The sequence below is a fragment of the Gopherus evgoodei genome, chromosome 5 (assembly GCF_007399415.2).
Source record: "Gopherus evgoodei ecotype Sinaloan lineage chromosome 5, rGopEvg1_v1.p, whole genome shotgun sequence".
NCBI lineage: Eukaryota > Metazoa > Chordata > Testudines > Testudinidae > Gopherus > Gopherus evgoodei.
Genome location: NC_044326.1, coordinates 143904618 through 143924068, shown reverse-complemented (window position 1 = coordinate 143924068; position 19451 = coordinate 143904618). Strand labels below are relative to the sequence as shown.

The window sequence follows — 19451 nt, the reverse complement described above, 5'->3', positions numbered from 1 at the left end:
AGGAAGGAGAGGAAACAAAAATATTAGAAATTAAAAGTAGGGTGTTGAACACTGAACACCAGTTTAGAGGATTTTTCACCAAACCAGAACCGAATCCAAACTGAAAACCTCTGAGTTGCATTGAACCCAAATGGAAACAGAACCCAGAAAAAACAAAAACTGGTTCAAACAATAAGATTCAGATTCAATAATTAGGTGCTGAGGAATGCTCTCTCCCTGGTCCAACCCTCAAGAGAGGATAGATGGTACACTTCCCAATAAGCCACTGGAGGAGATAAGACAGGTCAGAGGCAGAGAGAGGGGTTCTAGGCTTGGTAGTTCTCCTGATATGCCCAGGTGAGGACTGCCCATAGAAAGGAACACCTCTCTCCCCTTCCATTTCCTGCTGATTGTTAGCAGCCAATAACTCAGGCCTCAGACCTGACTTGACTTGAGGCTGCAAAGCTCCCCTGCTCTTCCACTCTCTTTCTGGTTTTGTTTCCCTGGTGCTGAAGTTCCTTCCTGCTGCCACTCCACCAGCCAGCCTGCGCAGGCTAAGTTATTCTGTTATGCTGGGGGCAGGGTGGGAGGGAGAGGGACAGAAACGGAAGGAAGGAAGGAAGGAAGGAAGGAAGGAAGGAAGGAAGGTCGGTCGGTCTCTGGGGGACCTGAAAAAAAGGAGGAATTAAGGGAGGGGACTGAGGAGGGAAAGGTTCTGTAGCAGTCCTTCTAATTACCCCACTGTCACCTTGCCTCAATGGCTGGTTGGGCCCAGAACTTTTCCTCTCTGTCCACTAGGACAGAGGAGTCTTTTTCCACAATAGACATTGCATACTGCTTGACTATTTATTTTTAAGGTTTGCAGTTCCATGGTGTAGAATCTTTTATTGTTTAATACAGGCAAAGAAATATTAGTAAAAAAAAATTAACATCTGTTGCTTTCCTTTGCTAATTTTGAAATAAAGAAACCCAAAAAAGTAACTACTTAATCTCTCTTTCATTCTTAATCTTAAAAAAATGTTGAAATGTTTAAGTTGCATTAAACCTTTGAATTGATTAGCTTAAACAAGTAGAACCAATTAAACACAGCGCATTGCTCAGGCCAGTAGCGTAGCCAGAACCAACAGCTAACTCACCCCCTGCCCAACCTGAGGCTGTGCCTAGTCTTTCACATGTGTCCTCGAGGACACAGAGCAGAATCAACTAGTGACAGATGAAAAATGGGTATCATGTGACCTGGAACGTATCCTAACCCACTAACCCAGCTCATAATTTGGAAATGTGATACATTTTTGTAGACAACAAATTTGTGAATGAAATTCTGTTGAGAAAGTTCCTAAAGAATACAGATGATAAATATTCTTTTGTTAGGAGTTACAAAGCAAGCATAAGAGCATATAGAGCTTAGCCAGTGATTGCAACTAGTTTAGGGGCATTAAAACTTTGGCAGCCCATGGTTGTGTTTACATTAAACAAATTAGATTGAAGTTTAGGCCTTAATAAAAGGTCATTTAAAAATACTCTTATCAATAAAGAGGTCTCTACTAGGAATCTAAGGTATCAGCTGTGGGCCACATGGATGGAGAGGAGAAAATATGTATCCAGAAGATAGAGAGCCACAAACCAGTCTAAAAGATCTAGGGAAGGGACTGTGGAAGCTAGGATGACTTTTTGGAATCTTTAAAAAAAACAAAAATAAAAAAATAAAAAAGATAAACACACTGAGATGTTGAAAGTTAAGGTAGAGTCTCCAACTCCCTTTCTTTGGGACTGAAAAGTAAATGACAATAGAAGTCACTCCCTCAGAATACTAAGGGTACTTATTCCAAGATCTCTCTTTTGTATTAGGGAGCTCACTGCCTGTTCCTGAGGAGACTCATGAGACTGGTGCCTGAAGAGGGATGGTAAAGGAGGCAAGAGGGTGGTTATTAAATCATAGAATATCAGGGTTGGAAGGAACCTCAGGAGGTCATCTAGTCGAACCCTCTGCTCAAAGCAGGACCAATCCCTAATTAAATCATCCCAGCCAGGATGTGGAGCCTGTCCTTAAAAACCTCTAAATGAATGGGATACCCCTTTATCTCGAGGACCCACCAGTTATAAAAATTTTCCTCATCCAACTGTCTTGGAAGCAGGAAATACAGTTCCGATGGAGACGGAGGAGATCCAAAGAGAGTTCTGTCGGACTCAACTCGCATCAAAACTAGTTTTTGGAGAAGGTTCCTTCTGAAAGGCAGAGTTGGGATTCTTTTCAGGAGGGGTGCTTTAGAAAGCCTGTTACCTGGAGTTCTCTTGAGTTGCTTAAACCACTAAGGAACCAGGATCAGCTGATGGAAAAAAGATATTCAAATAGTTTTGGGGGACGTGATACTTTGCCCACCCTCTTCAAGCTGGATAAGATGGAGGCAGGAGTATGCCAGATAACAATGATCTCTTTGAGCTGCCCAGGGTTAATGGGCATTGCTGGTCTACCTAGTGTTGCCATGTGGAGAATGTCTAATAGTCTGTTTCTCCTGTATCATCTCAGATGGAATGTGGAGGGTCCCTGCAATCCTCTTCAAGAGATCCTAAAGGGTTTTAAATTCATTTTGAGACCTGAAAGAGGGTGGTTTGACAACCTCATCAAGGAATGAAGATAAGGAGGACGTTCTATGTACTCCTCGTTTTCCAGGAATGGTTGGGGTTTGCCCCATGAGTAAAGGAGATCCTAGCTCACATACCAGGGAAATGAGTCTTCTGAAGTGGGGATTCACGTCCCAGGGGCTGGTAAGAAAAACGGGGTGACAGACTCAGGGGAGAATATCATGAAAGGTTCTCCTTGAAGTCCACTTGTCTCATGTTCCCCAGTATACTCTTCTCTAAGTTCCACACCAGATGCCCCCAATATTCATCTTGCATGGCCCAATGGGTAAGAGAGAGGACAGCCTTTGGAGCATGTTGATGAAAAGAACAGGAAGGAATAGGTCTCCTCTAGAGGGGGCACTCCTGTCCAAAGTACTGCGTCCACATGGTCCAAACGAGGTATGATTGTAGCAGATAGTTGCTTGAAGACAACATCTCAAACAATCCAGTATCGGAGACTCAGGCAACAGACAACAGGTCAGCCAGTAGCAAGAAGAGTCTCAGTGCTGGGATCTTCAGTGCCAAGGAAGGGTCAGTGCTGAGATGGTGCTCTGTGATGGGGTGAAATGGTCACTACCAAATATGTCTGTGTCAATGCCAGAGCCAGAGCGCACCATGCAGGTATGGTACTGAAGCAGCACAGTCCTTGTGAGTGAAAGAACCATCAGTGCCACAGCACTGGGAAGGGACTCCAGGTCATGGATCTTGATGGAGGCAGAGGAGAAGTTTTAAGCCTCTTACCTGGGGCCAGGGGTGGCGATCTGCACTAGAAACCTGACTGGCATGGTACTCAGTCCTCCCTCTTTAAAAAACACAAACAGATGCAGTGTGCTCTAAGAGAAGAAGCAGTTTTCAAAGTAGAGGCTGAGGCACAACTTGCTGGCGCTGAGATAGGGTGCAGTGGATCTTTCCCAGGCTTCTCAGGGACAGAGATGGATGTTGCATTAATCTTTGCAGCAGCAAGAAATTCAGCCTCATTTCTCTATTCTTGAGAGTCCAGCTTAGAAAAAGAGCTGCAATCTGGCACAGGCCTGTCTCCCAGGCAGGCAGATGAGGCATCTGAAGCACCTATCATTAACAGGCATGGTGGAGTCACACAACTGGCAGGTCTTGAGGCCAGGAGATTTAGGAACTCCCATAATGAAGGAATAACTACCTCTACTGGGGGTGTGGTATATTTACCCACTCAAATCCTATGTCTACACTACCAGCTAAATCAGCCCCACTGCGATCGATGTGGTGGTATCAATTTAGCGGGGCTGTTGAGCACTCTCCCATCAACATCTGTACTCCACCTCCCCAAGAGGCAGAAGCTATGTCAACAGGAGAGCAACTCCCATCGACGTAGTGCAGTACTGACACTGCCATAAGCCAACCTAAATTACATCAACTTCAGTTACGTAACTTACATAACAGTGTAATTTAGATTGATTTAGAGTGATAATGTAGACCAGCCCAAAGACAGCTACTAAAAAAAGCAGCTGACAGGTAAAAAGAACTAATAACCAAACCAATATTAATCTAAGAATAACTCTGAAAAAGTCCATGTAGCGGAAGGATTTAGGGAATCTGCATAATTTCTGAACTCTGTGTGAGATTATGGACTCTGTATGTATCTTTACCAAGCTGCAAACTAAATTTTGAAGGTGCAGTACATTGCCTTCTGTTGTACGTTCACCATCATGTTGGACCTAAATTCCAGAGGGGTGTGATACAAGGCTGACAAAAGACCATCTTAATTTAATGATTTTATTCTAACACAAACATCCTAAACAATAGACTGGCTCCAACCCATGAGAAGTGGTTTGTCAGGGAGAGGTTGCTAGGCAGCAAAATCAGCTTGTAAGAGTCTGGGATCACCTGAGGAGGCTGATCTGGGATCCACCTCACACAGAGACAAGGTGGTTATATACAGGGAGGAACTGATCTATTCTTCATCTTCAGCCATTTCATCACCTCAAGCAAAGGAAAGGTAGTGCAGGAATATGAGATGGGGAACCTTGCCTACCTCAGTTCAGGCAGTTGTCCCCTGCCCCACAAATGAAGGGTGAGCAAGACTGAACAGCATTACATTACATACACTACACTCAGGCTTACATTCTATATGATCTGTACTTTATTTCTGGTGTTTAAGGAAAAAGAGTAGTGATGTTTCAGAATCCTGACCAAAGTACGTGAGGTATGTGCTACACAACCACGTTTTCCTTGATGAGGGAAACTGTAAGCCCAGAATACCCACATGGCTTGAGTTCTAGGAGACAGTGCATTTAAACTATGATGAAGTCTTAAGTTGTCAGCACTGCTAACAGGCTAGGCAGCTTAACCATGATGTCTCAGCTCTCAGAAGTGGGCACTTGACAGAGGATCTTCACCCTAAGAGTGCATATAGAAACCCCAAGCTAGGGGCAATGCTTGAACTTGATTCAGACTCCAGAGGCTTAATGTACATGCGATCTAGCAATTGGATCCCCTCAGCAATCTGATGAGACCCCAAAAAGGTGTGCTTGTCTGAATCTTCTGACAACAGTGACCTAGGAAATGGCTATGTTGGATAAGGAACACGGGCACTGCTAGTACTCTGTCTTGCATCAGAGCTTAGAGGAACTGGGCAATGGGTGCCCCTGCCCTGCCCCTTACATTTTGAGCTATGATATTCTGAAGGGAGGGATGGGCATTGGTGCAGCCACAACTGGTACTACTATTCAAAAAAGAATCTGATTTCATACACATGGGGCACATATTCACCAAGAGTGGAATCAGTGTAGACAATCACCCAAGAATCATAGCTTGTAAAAACAACACTATTCTCCTGTCGCAGTTATCAGATAGTATTTCAGTATCACTTTCCTTCAAGGAATGTGAATATTTGTAAAAGCGTGAATGATTTTGCTGTTTTGCTTGTTTCCCCACAACTATAGCGTTACATTTGAAATCAGTCTTGCTCTGTGCATAGACCCATTTTCATTCTGAGGCCTTGATCTGTAGTGTTTGCTCATATGTAGTTAGCCACCCATGCTCCACAAAGTTCTACCTGACAGGCGTCAAATACGCTCTTCGGATGGCATCTGGGTCTGACTTGACATTTCTCTCAAAAAAAGATCAAAACAAAATTAGAAATCTACAAAGCCCACAAGGTAGGTGGTAGAAAATGGTTTTTGAAAGCCAATGATGAAATTTTAGAATTAAACCCACTTTAAGAGTGCTCAGAACAGTTTAAAACTCATGAACAGTGTCACCAAATTTCAGATATCTCCTCTCCAAATAAAGTGGTTTCTTATACAATGACAATCAGTTCTGCCATCTTTGATCTACTTTAAATTTACCTTGTGGTCATCTGACGCTTCCACTCCAGTACATGCCTATTTTTCAACAGTTTGTCAGTGAGAGATGTAATTCATTCAATTATCTGGCATATTAACATTTCTATATTTGCTCTTAGTGCATATTTTGTACTATTTCAGTGGGGGGTTGCGAAATGTTACAGAGGGCTACCTAATGGCAGACAGAGCTGTTCCTAGGGCATGGGGCCAGCAGCCCGGGGCCCCTGGACTTCCAAGAGCTAAGCAGATCAAAGAAAGCATATCTATCACACTGAGAAGATTTAAACTTCAAGACTCCTCATAAGAAATGGAAAAGGAGGTGGATAATTATAGCTGTTTTTTAAATTAAATAGGCAGCTAGGATTGTTTTTAAATTATGAACAAGTTTAAGCTTTACTATAACGTGCGTTGTTTGCCTGGACTGCTCAAGACCTGAATGTTTGTGTAGGAGGAGCTCTTTGAGTTGGTTTCTTAAATACCTCCATGATGAAACATAGGAGCCTTGTCTTATAACAGGCTTACTCAGAGTGACACAAGCTACGAAAATGAGATCTTGGAAGAGTGTTGCCATTTTCATAGTGTAATAAAAATACTGTAATGATAAATAAGAACATACAAACAGCCATACTGGATCAGACCAAAGGTCCATCTAGCTCAGTATCCTGTCTGCTGACAGTGGCCAATGCCAAGTGCCCCAGAGGGAATGAACAGAACAGGGAATCGTCAAGTGATCCATCCCCTGATGCCCATTTCCAGCTTCTGGCAAACAGAGACCAGGGATACTCAATACTGTGTAATACGCATGTCATAAATACAAAATTTATATTTCCAAGATCGCTGCTTTTATAATTTATCCTAAGGTAAAGGAGAAAATCTCTGGAAACATTCATTTTTAGGAGGGGGTTCGCAAATAACAGACTTGGTGGGATAACTCACATGACTGAAGTACTGTCATGGATGGATATAAACTTTTCAGGAAGAACAGGTAGGGAAGAAAAGGTGGGGGAGTTGCATTGTATGTAAGAGCAGGATGACTGCTCAGAGCTCTGGTATGAAACTGCAGAAAAACCTGAGAGCCTCTGGATTAAGTTTAGAAGTGTGAGCAACAAAGGAGATGTCGTGGTGGGAGTCTGCTATAGACCACCAGACCAGGGGGTGAGGTAGACGAGGCTTTCTTCCAGCAACTAGCAGAAGTTACTAGATCACAGGCCCTGGTTCTCATGGGAGACTTTAATCACCCTGATATCTGCTGGGAGAGCAATACAGTGGTACACAGACAATCCAGGAAGTATAGGAGACAATTTCCTGGTGCAAGTGCTGGAGGAACCAACTAGGGGCAGAGCTTTTCTTGACCTCCTGCTCACAAACAGAGGAGAGTTAGTAGGGGAAGCAAAAGTGGATGGGAACCTGACAGGCAGTGACCATGAGATGGTCAAGTTCAGGATCCTGACACAAGGAAAAAAGGAAAGCAGCAAAATACGGACCCTGGACTTCAGAAAAGCAGACTGACTCTCTCAGGAAACTGACAGGCAGGATCCCCTGGGAGAATAACATGAGGGGGAAAGGAGTCCAGGAGAGCTGGCTGTATTTTAAAGAATCATTATTGAAGTTGCAGGAAAAAAAACATCCCAATGTGTAGGAAGAATAGTAAATATGGCAGGCGACCAGCTTGGCTTAAATAGTGAAATCCTTGCTGATCTTAAACACAAAAAAGAAGCTGACAAGAAGTGGAAGATTGGACAAATGATAAGGGAAGTTTATCAAAAAATTGCTCAGGCATGTAGGAGTGAAATCAGGAAGGCCAAATCACACTTGGAGTTGCAGCTAGCAAGAGATGTTAAGAGTAACAAGATGGGTTTCTTCAGGTATGTTAGCAACAAGAAGGAAGTCAAGGAAAGTGTGGGCCCCTTACTGAATGAGGGAGGCAGCCTAGTGATGGAGGATGTGGAAAAAGTTAATGTACTCAATGCTTTTTTTGCCTCCATCTTCACAAACAAGGTCAGCTCCCAGACTGCTGCACTGGGCAGCACAGTAGGGGGAGAAGGGGACCAGCCCTCTGTGGAGAAAAGTCGTTCAGGACTATTTAGAAAACCTGGATGAGCACAAGTCCATGGGTTCAGGACCATGCGCTGCATCTGAGGGTGCTAAAGGAGTTGGTGGATGTGATTGCAGAGCCATTGGCCATTATCTTTGAAAACTCATGGCAATCGGGGGAGGTTCCAGATGACTGGAAAAAGGCTATTGTAGTGACCATCTTTAAAAAAGGGAAGAAAGAGGATCCAGGGAACTACAGGCCAGTCAGCCTCACCTCAGTCCCTGGAAAAATCATGGAGCAGGTCCTCAAGGAATCAATTCTGAAGCACTTAGAGGAGAGGAAAGTGATCAGGAACAGTCAGCATGCATTCACCAAGGGCAAGTCATGCCTGACTAACCTAATTGCCTTCTATGAGGAGATAACTGGGTCTGTGGATGAGGGGAAAGCAGTGGATGTGTTATTCCTTGACTTTAGCAAAGATTTTGATACAGTCTCCCACGGTATTCTTGCCAGCAAGTTAAAGTAGTATGGGCTGGATGATTGGACTATAAGGTGGATAGAAAGCTGGCTACATCATTGGTTTCAACAGGTAGTGATCAAGAGCTCCATGACTAGATGGCAGCCAGTTTCAAGTGGAGTGCCCCAAAGGTCGGTCCTGGTGCAGGTTTTGTTCAATATCTTCATTAATGATCTGGAGGAGGGCATGGACTGCACCCTCAGCAAGTTTGCAGATGACACTAAACTTGGAGGAGTGGTAGATAAGCTGGAGAGGTAGGGATAGGATACAGAGGGACATAGACAAATTAGAGGACTGGGCCAAAAGAAATTAGATGAAGTTCAGCAAGCACAAGTGCAGAGTCCTGCAATTAGGATGGAAGAATCCCATTCACTGTTACAGATTAGGGACCGAATGGCTAGGCAGCAGTTCTGCAGAAAAGGACCTAGGGGTTACAGTGGACGAGAAGCTGGATATGAGTCAACAGTGTGCCCTTGTTGCCAAGAGGGCTAACAGCATTTTGGGCTGTATAAGTAGGGGCATTGCCAGCAGATCAAGGGATGTGATCATTCCCCTCTATTCGACATGGGTGAGTCCTCATCTGGAGTACTGTGTCCAATTTTGGGCCCCACACTACAAGAAGGATGTGGAAAAATTGGAAAGAGTGTCCAGTGGAGGGCAACAAAACTGATTAGGGGTCTAGAGCACATGACTCATAAGGAGAGGCTGAGGGAACCAGGATTGTTTAGTCTACAGAAGAGAAGAATGAGGGGGGATTTGATAGCTGCTTTCAACTACCTGAAAGGGGGTTCCAAAGAGGATGGATCTAGACTGTTCTCAATGGTCCCTGATGACAGAACAAGGAGTAATGGTCTCAAGTTGCAGTGGGGGAGGTTTTGGTTGGATATTAGAAAAAACTTTTTCACTCAGAGAGAGTGGTGAAGCACTGCAATGGGTTACCTAGAGAGGTGGTGGAATCTCCTTCCTTAGAGGTTTTTAAGGTCAGGCTTGACAAAGCGCTGGCTGGGATGATTTAGTTGGGAATTGGTCCTGCTTTGAGCAGGGGGTTGGATGACCTCTTGAGGTCCCTTCTAACCCTGATATTCTATGATTCTATGAGACTTGACAGTTTAGTGAAAGGGGTTCACAGGTTGTTGAAGTTTGGGAACCACTGCACTATTTCCACGTTTAGTCAACTTTTAGACTTTAAAGTTAGCTTTTAAGCTTAGATTTTAGCCAGAAAGAACCATGCTGTTTTAGTCATGTCTACTCTATTAGTCAGATCATGGAATTTCCTCCTCTTCCATTCCCCAATTTCTATAAATAAGTGGGGATGTTATTTTTATGGTGACACCATCCCACTCTCCCTGAATACACAGATACAACTTTCTAACAAGTAGCATTAAAGTTCATGCACCTTTCCTGGCCATCCCACATTGATGTTGGTGAAATGTCCCTTGTGATCCACCAGTGCTTGCAGCACAATTGAGAAGTACTCCTTGCGGTTTATGTACTGGTTGACAATGTGGTCCGGTGCCAAGATAGGGATATGCATTCTGTCTGTCGCCCAACTATAGTTAGGAAAACCCTTTGTAGCAAAGCCATCCACTAAGATCTGCACATTTCCCAGAGAGTCACTACCCTTGACAGCAGAACGTAAGTGATTGCATTGGCTAATTGAATCACAGTAGTCCCCACAGTAGATTTGCCCACTCCAAATTGATTCCCGACTGACTGGCAGCAATCAGGCACTGCAAGCTTCTGCATGGTTATCGCCACTTGCTTCTCAACTGTCAAGGTAGCTCTCATATTGGTATCCCTGCAATTCAGGGTGGGGGAAAGAAACTCACAGAGTTCCAGGAAAGTGGCCTTACGCATGCAAAAGTTTCATAGCCATTGGGAATCATCCCATACCTGCAATACTATAAGAACATAAGAACGACCGTACCGGGTCAGACCAAAGGTCCATCTAGCCCAGTATCCTGTCTACCGACAGTGGCCAATGCCAGGTGTCCCAGAGGGAGTGAAGCTAACAGGCAATGATCAAGTGATCTCTCTCCTGCCATCCATCTCTGTCCTCTGATGAACAGAGGCTAGGGACACCATTCCTTACCCATCCTGGCTAATAGCCATTTATGGACTTAGCCACCATGAATTTATCCAGTTCCCTTTTAAACATTGCAATAGTTTTAGCCTTCATAACCTCCTCAGGTGAGGAGTTCCACAAGCTGACTGTGCGCTGCCTGAAGAAGAACTTCCTTTTATTTGTTTTAAACCTGCTACCTATTAATTTCATTTGGTGACCCCTAGTTCTTGTATTATGGGAATAAGTAAATAACTTTTCCTTATTCACTTTCTCCACACCACTCATGATTTTACATATCTCTATCATATCCCCCCTTAATCTTCTCTTTTCCAAGCTGAAGAGTCCTAGCCTCCTTAATCTTTCCTCGTATGGGACCCTCTCCAAACCCCTAATCATTTTAGTTGCCTTTTTCTGAACCTTTTCTAGTGCTAGAATATCTTTTTTGAGGTGAGGAGACCACATCTGTACACAGTATTCGAGATGTGGGAGTATCATGGATTTATATAAGGGAAATAATATATTCTCAGTATTATTCTCTATCCTCTTTTGATGATGACTCCTAACATCCTGTTTGCTTTTTTGACCGCTTCTGCACATTGCATGGACATCTTCAGAGAACTGTCCACGATGACTCCAAGATTTTTCCTGACTCATTGTAGCTAAATTAGCCCCCATCATATTGTATCTATAGTTGGGGTTATTTTTTCCAACGTGCATTACTTTACATTTATCCACATTAAATTTCATTTGCCATTTTGTTGCTCAATCACTTAGTTTTGAGAGATTTTTTTGAAGTTCTTCACAATTTGCTTTGGTTTTCACTATCCTGAGTAGTTTAGTACCATCTGCAAACTTTGCCACCTCACTGTTTACCCCTTTCTCCAGATTATTTATGAATAAATTGAATAGGATTGGTCCTAGGAGTGACCCTTGGGGAACACCACTAGTTACACCTCTCCATTCTGAGAATTTACCATTAATTCCTACCCTTTGTTCTCTGTCTTTTAACCAGTTCTCAATCCATGAAAGGACCTTCCCTTTTAACCCATGACAGCTTAATTTACTTAACAGCCTTTGGTGAGGACCTTGCCAAAGGCTTTCTGGAAATCTAAGTACACTATGTCCACTGGATCCCCCCGTCCACGTTTGTTGATCCCTTCAAAGAACTCTAATAGATTAGTAAGACACGATTTCCCTTTACAGAAACCATGTTGACTATTGCTCAACAGTTTATGTTTTTCTATGTGTCTGACGATTTTATTTTTACCTATTGTTTCGACTAATTTGCCCAGTACCGACGTTAGACTTACCAGTCTGTAACTGCCGGGATCACCTCTAGAGCCCTTTTTAAATACTGGCGTTACATTAGCTAGCTTCCAGTCATTGGGTACCGAAACCGATTTAAAGGACAGGTTACAAACCTTAGTTAATAGTTCTGCAACTTCACATTAGAGTTCTTTCAGAACTCTTGGGTGAATAACAAGTCACCGGGACCAGATGGCAATCTTGAGATCAATTAATTCCAAAACCTCCTCTAGTGACACTTCAATCTGTGACAGTTCCTCAGATTTGTCACCTACAAAAGCTGGCTCAGGTTTGGGAATCTCCCTAACACCCTCAACCGTGAAGACTGAAGCAAAGAATCCATTTACTTTCTCTGCAATGACTTTATCGTCTTTAAGCGCTCCTTTTGTATTTCGATCATCAAGAAGCCCATTGGTTGTTTAGCAGGCTTCCTGCTTCTGATGTACTTAAAAAACATTTTGTTATTACCTTTGGAGTTTTTGGCTAGCCGTTGTTCAAACTCCTCTTTGGCTTTTCTTATTACACTCTTGCACTTAAGTTGGCAGTCTTTGTGCTCCTTTCTATTTTCCTCACTAGGATTTGACTTCCACTTTTTAAAGAAGTTTTTATCTCTCACTGCTTCTTTTACATGGTTGTTAAACCACGGTGGCTATTTTTTTAATTCTATTTTACTGTGTTTCTTCATTTGGGGTATACATTGAAATTGGGCCTCTATTATGGTGTCTTTAAAAAGGGCCCATGCAATTTGCAGGGATTTCACTTTAGTCACTGTACCTTTTAACTTTTGTTTAACTAACCCCCTCATTTTTGTATATAGTTCCCCCTTTTGAAATTAAATGCCACAGTGTTGGGCTGTTGAGGTGTTCTTCCCACCACAGGGATGTTGAATGCTATTGTATTATGGTCACTATTTCCAAGCGGTCCTGCTACAGTTACCTCTTGGACCAGCTCCTGCGCTCCACTCAGGATTAAATCTAGAGTTGCCTCTCCCCTTGGGGGTTCCTGTACCAGCTGCTCCATGAAGCAGTCATTTAAAAATTTCTCGATACTTATCTCTGCATTTCGTCCTGAAGTGAAATGTTCCCAGTCAATATGGGGATAATTGAAATCCCCTACTATTATTGGGTTCTTAATTTTGATAGCCTCTCTAATTTCCCTTAGCATTTCATCATCACTATTACTGTCCTGGTCAGGTGGTCGATAATAGATCCATGTTATATTTTTCTTAGAGCATGAAATTTCTATCCATAGAGATTCTATGGAACATGTGGATTTGCTTAAGATTTTTACTTCATTTGAATCTACATTTTCTTTCACATATAGTGCCACTCCTCCCCCTGCACGACCTGTTCCGTCCTTCCGATATATTTTGTACCCCAGTATGATTGTGTCACATTGATTGCTCTCAGTCCACCAGGTTTCTGTGATGCCTATTATATCAATATCCTCCTTTATCACAAGGTACTCTAATTCACCCATCTTATTATTTAGACCTCTAGCATTTGTGTACAAGCACTTTAAAAACTTGTCCCTGTTTGTCTGCCCTTTTCTGATGTGCCAGATTCTTTTTTATGTGACTGTTTATCATCTGATCCGGCCCTTACATATCCTCTTCCGTTCTCTGCTCCTCAGTATAACCTAGAGATTCTCTATCACCAGACTCTCCCGTAAGAGAAGTCTGTGTCCAATCCACATGCTTCTCTGCAGCAGTTGGCTTTCCCCCATCTCCAAGTTTTAAAACTGCTCTACAACCTTTTTAATGTTTAGTGCCAGCAGTCTGGTTCCACTTTGGCTTAGGTGGAGCCCATCTCTTCTGTATAGGCTCCCCCGATCACAGAAGTTTCAACAGTTCCTAATGAACATAAACCCCTCCTCTCTACACCATCGTCTCATCCACGCATTGAGACTCTGAAGCTCTGCCTGCCCTAGCTGGCTCTGCGCGTGGAACTGGGAGCATTTCTGAGAATGCCACCATAGAGGTCCTGGATTTCAGTCTCTTCCCTAGCAGCCTAAATTTGGCTTCCAGGACATCTCTCCTACCCTTCCCTATGTCATTGGTACCTACATGTACCACGACCATCGGCTCCTCCCCAGCACTATACGTAAGTCTGTCTAGATGCCTCGAGAGATCCACAACCTTCGCACCAGGCAGGCAAGTCACCATACGGTTCTCCCGGTCATCACAAACCCAGCTATCTACGTTTCTAATGATCAAATCTCCCATTACTAACACCTGCCTTTTCCTGGAAACTGGAGTTCCCTCCCCCGGAGAGGTAACCTCAGTGCAAGAAGCAACCTCAGCACCATCTGGAAGGAGGGTCCCAACTATGGGAGGTTTCCCTCTGCTCCCATTGACTGCTCTGCTTCCCTGGGCCTTTCATCCTCCTCAACAGCGCAGGGGATCTCAGAGCGGAAGTGGGACAATTCTACAGTGTCCCGGAAAGCCTCATCAACATACCTCTCTGCCTCTCTTAGCTCCTCCAGTTCTGCCACTCTGGCCTCCAAAGTCCGTACGTGGTCTCTGACGGCCAGGCGCTCCGTGCACCAACTGCACACATACGCCACCCGCCCACAAGGCAGGTAATCATACATGCTACACTCAGTGCAATAAACTGGATAGCCCCCACTCTGCTGCTGGGCTTCTGCCTGCACTGTCTCCTAGTTAATGAAAGGGTGGTTTAAAGAAAGAGGTTTTGAAATGTGGTTTGGATTATAGGTTTTAAGGGGACTACAGGGGAACAGATAGGACCGACAAGGGACCCCCGCTCCCTTCCCGCTCCCCCTCCAAACTCCCCTGTGAAACTCCCTGTTAGCAGCCCCTGTTCACAAAGCAAACACTATGCCATCCCACCAGTCTGTGCTTGTTGCCGCACCCAGAATCAGCGTTCCACTATATCAACCAGCCCCATGCCATCATGATATTCCAATGGCCACATCCCATGCTTTCAGGAACATCTATGTTCAAGCCCTCCTCACAATTGTTCTTGTGCTGCCGTCTCTTAGCCAGGTTCTGCACATACTGCAGTATAATGCGCAAGGTGTTTACAATGCTCACAACAGCAGCGGTGAGCTGAGTGGGCTCCATGGTTGCCGCGCTATGGCATCTGCATGGGTAACCCAGGAAAAAAGGCACAGAACGATTGTCTGCAGTTGCTTTCACGGAGGGAGGGGAGACTAACGACACGTACCCAAAACCACCCGCGACAATGTTTTTGCCCCACCAGGCATTGGGAGCTTAACCCAGAATTCCAATGGGCAGCGGAGACTGCAGGAACTGTGGGACAGCTTCCCACAGTGCACCGCTCCTTGAGTCGATGCTAACCACAGTAGTGAGGACGCACTCCGCCGACTTAATGTGCTTAGTGGGGACATATACAATCGACTGTATAATATCAATTTCTAAAAGTTGACTTCTATATAATCAACCTAATTTCATAGTGTAGACATACCCTAGGAGAGCCACTTGGTGCAAGAACTCTTGGATTACTGAAGCCTCATACATAAAGTCCTACTATAACCATGAACCAAGGAGTACTTCAATAGCAGAAAACTAGCTTCTTCCTTTTCACTACTTTGATTGCTTCTAGCACACAAAGGTTCTAGAAGAATCCAAAGATTTCTCAAGCATTCCTATTGAGACTAATAACAGAGTTCTCTTTACAATAGTTGGCAGCAGTGGTGCAAAGCTTTTGGAAAATATGTCTGGTGTAGACAAAGGCAAAGATATCAAAGGATGTTGTAACAAGTTACAATGCTCAGTCACCATCCATAGTGTCTGGAGTATTATAGAAAAAAGCTGCATACAGAAGTGATAAATTCATACAATTTCAGTTGCCTAATCTATTTCAAGATTTACATGTGAAGACGATTAATCAAGGTTAGTTTTCAGTATTTTGCTTCAGAAAAAAAAAGTGGGGGGCGGGGGGGGCTTTTCCTACATTTTGGCCATAAGCATGTCTGCTCTACACCTACACCCAGCACCACAGTTAATATTAAGCTAGATGCAATGTTTTATTGGGATTGGACAGAAACAAAAAGGTTGAATTCTTAGTATGCTCATGTTCCCTCATATTTCGTCTTGCATAGCAAACTAGAAACCTTGGTTCTCCGTATCTTAGCTTTGACAAATCACTTCTATGACTTTACAGTGCTCTTTCATGAATATTTAGTGTTCATCCTTGAATTATAGTAAAATGCTTCTTGCTTGGCTCTTCCTTAAGCAAACGAAACAGCGTTCAATCTTGAATAGCAATACTTAAAAGCAAAACACTTCTCGTTAGCTCTGGGAGCAGAACTCAGACACTAAACATGCATCTTTCTGACAGAGGAGCCAACACAAAGATCTATAAATATCACCAACTTGCTGTCTAACAATTTTCTTGTTTCTAATGCTTGAGTCAATTTGAAAAAACACACAATCATTAAATGGAGTAAACAGACAAAACTTAACATGCATTTGATTACTAAGTAATGAAAACGAGTTTTCAATGCCGAGTCATCCCGTAAGAAATGGCTAGCACACGTTCACTTTTGCTAAGTGTTTGCCATCCTCAGGGGTCCTTTGTCATCTTGGTGCTCTTTTAGAGCACCAAGATGACAAAGTGACAGACCAGGTCAGACTACAAGTCATGCACCACTTTCTCTGAGCTAAACAAGTGCACCTTTCCATTCTGTTCTATACAGCTTCTTATACCATCTTATCACCATGGTAAACAAGCACCTTCCCGTATCACATTAAGCAATATGACCTACACTTGCCACATATGGTTTCTTCTCTCTCATCCCCTACCTAGGGGGAAAGAAATGTGTGAGGTGTGTGCGCACTTCTCATGTGTACACACACTTTTCCATTTAGATGCAAATAATGTTGATGACAATTAAGCAATATAAAAACTATTTGCAGTAGAAGTGTGCATTTACCATTAAAACTATACAACAACTGAAACCCAGAAACCATTAGCAATCTTCAGATCTATTGTAATCACTATCTAGTTTTTGCTACTTTTCCAGCTTTCCTATCTTGTTGCTTTTATTGTGGCTCTGAAAGACCACAATTAATAAATTTTCCATGTTTCCTGGCTCATTACGCTGTTCAATTACCAGTTTACTCTCCTGCCATATTACAGAAGCAGCATTCTCATGGTAAGGAGGATATGGACAAAGACATGCAGATGGGAGGAAAAAGAACAAATACGGCAAGTATCTCCCATTTTAGCATTTGGACAATGTTCAAAACAAACAAGAGCCAAAATGAAGCATGTGGGGGAAAAAGTCAGTAGACAGTTTCTAAAAAGTTAAGTTGCTGGTTTTCAGCAGATATTGTAGAGTTCAACAATAAATCCTCATATGCTGTGCCAGTGTTTGAGACACTGTCAAATTCATGCTTTATAATAAAACATACCTGACTGTTTAAGTCTAGTACCGGACACTGATTTGCACAAGTCCACTTCTTATATAAAGAATTATATTAGTAATCTACACTTTGGGTAAAAATAGTTACTGTGCATTATACTTAGGCTTGGAAAAATCCATTTTTATGCATATTGGCATTTTTTGTATAATGCCAGATGAAGTTTATTTGTAAGCATTTTTTTCTGTTTAAATTTTCACAGTTGTGGGACATTATGGGGGAGGGTGTCAGAATAATTTAATGATAGCATAAGTAAGTTAAATCTTTATAAAACATTAAAAACAAACAGTCAATATCACATCAAAACAATAAAAAGGAAATATCTTTAAATCAACAAGTCATACCTGTTGTTACTATTCATTCATGAATCCATTCATAACAAGCCTAATTCAAAAGTCTAAAAAAAAAATCACTGAATTTTAACTAAGATTCTCAAGCAACATTTTTATTACCTTTCCTATCTTCAAATTTTGATCTAAAACATTTGTTGTTGTGTTTATAGTTAAATCAACATTTATCACTACAATTAATCCTTCCAAGCCTAAAAATATTACAGAAATATATTTTCAAGTGGTCTGAATCCTTGCTGTGTCATCAAATATTGCTTAAGGCATGAACAAGACTCCACCAACCTGTCTATCACAGACTGATATTTGCATGTCCTCTTAACACTCAAGCGTTCTGCCATACGTAGAAAATTAAATTATAAATAAATGTATACAAGTCTGCTCTACAGAGTTATTTACTTACAGGACTTGAAGAGATAGGCCCCATATAAAAATAGGAATGGACTTATTAAAATTGGAAAAACAGACAGGCCAGACACTAAGTTGTCTACATTTTGATCGAACTACATCAGAATCATTTCACATACATGTAGAAAAAAGTGTACACTGCAGGTTTCTATGGAATCAGTTAAGCCCTTCATATGGTATAAACTGGAGTACAGCTTTTGAGAAAGAATGATTCTTGATGTAAAGATTTCAAGTGATGGAAAATCTACCCCATCCCTTGGCAAGATATTCCCCCAATTAATTACCATCACTTAAATTTGTTATGCATTCCTGTGCACATCTAGACTCATCTTCCAGCTACTGGATCTTGTCATGCCATTGTCAGCTAAATGAGCTCTCTAGCATCAGATCTCTTCTTCCTGTGTAGCTATTTCGGGACCACAATTAAGTCACCTCTTAACCTTCTTTTTACGGTCTCGTTACAAGGCAAGTTTTCCAGCTCTCAAATCATTCTTGTATCTCTTCTCTGAACCCTCTCAAGTTTTCCACCACCCTTTTTGGAATGTTGACTGAGAACTGGACACAGGATTTCTATCAGTGGTCTCATTAGTGCTCTATCCACTGGTAATATAACCTCCCTACTAAATTTTTATGTTGATTGTCTTTAAGCAAACACTGGAAATTTTTCAAAATTGGTCCATATAATAAAATGAAGTGCTCTCAGATTACAACTAAGATCTCAAATTTGTGACCATGATCACTAACATGATGTGGCTATATAATCAAGGTTTTTTTTCCCCCTCCAGATCTGAAATACTGACCAGACAATTTCACATGTCTGACTTCAGAAGGAACTTTCAAGCCAGTTTGCACATTTAAAAATTAAAAATAAAGAACTCTGCTTGAAGAAAGTATTACTAAGCAGGCTGAAGATATATAAAATGAAAGATATTACTGAAGAGTATTTACTATGATCTACATACATTTAAAATGATTGAAATGCTCTATTTTATTTTAAATTACTTTGGCTCTAGGCTACAGCACATGCTGAAAATATGTAACTATGCTGAACAACTTTCTCTCATAACTAGTCCCTCAAAGCTTTCAAATAGTAGTTAGCCTTTCATTTCTTAACACAGGAAATACCTGTTTTCACTGTTTGAAAAATACTTCAATGCCAGGGTCAGCCTCAAAAAGCCATGATGTTATCTGAAGTCAAATCTTCCATTTTATTGGCAGAGTTCTCATGTTATGTTTCTGCCAAAATGGTAAATTAACTGCATTAAGACTCCTCCTCCACCAAAATTTAGCTCCTGTCACAGTTTAGCTTTCCAGACCGCAAGCTCAGAAAACACCATGTTATGAATCCTGCACGTCACTAAATTTTAGGTTACCATCTCTTTACTTGTTTATGGCGGGAAGGGGAGAGACCCTTCTTAACAAGGAAGAGAAAAGCAACTGGTC

General features: G+C 42.2%; 1 protein-coding gene across 2 annotated transcripts in view; it reads right to left on the bottom strand.

Annotated features, from left to right (window-relative positions):
* The window catches only part of TNKS (tankyrase), a 290704-nt gene that overhangs the window by 255189 nt on the left and 16064 nt on the right, over positions 1 to 19451 (bottom strand). The gene's annotated exons all lie outside the window — the stretch shown is intronic.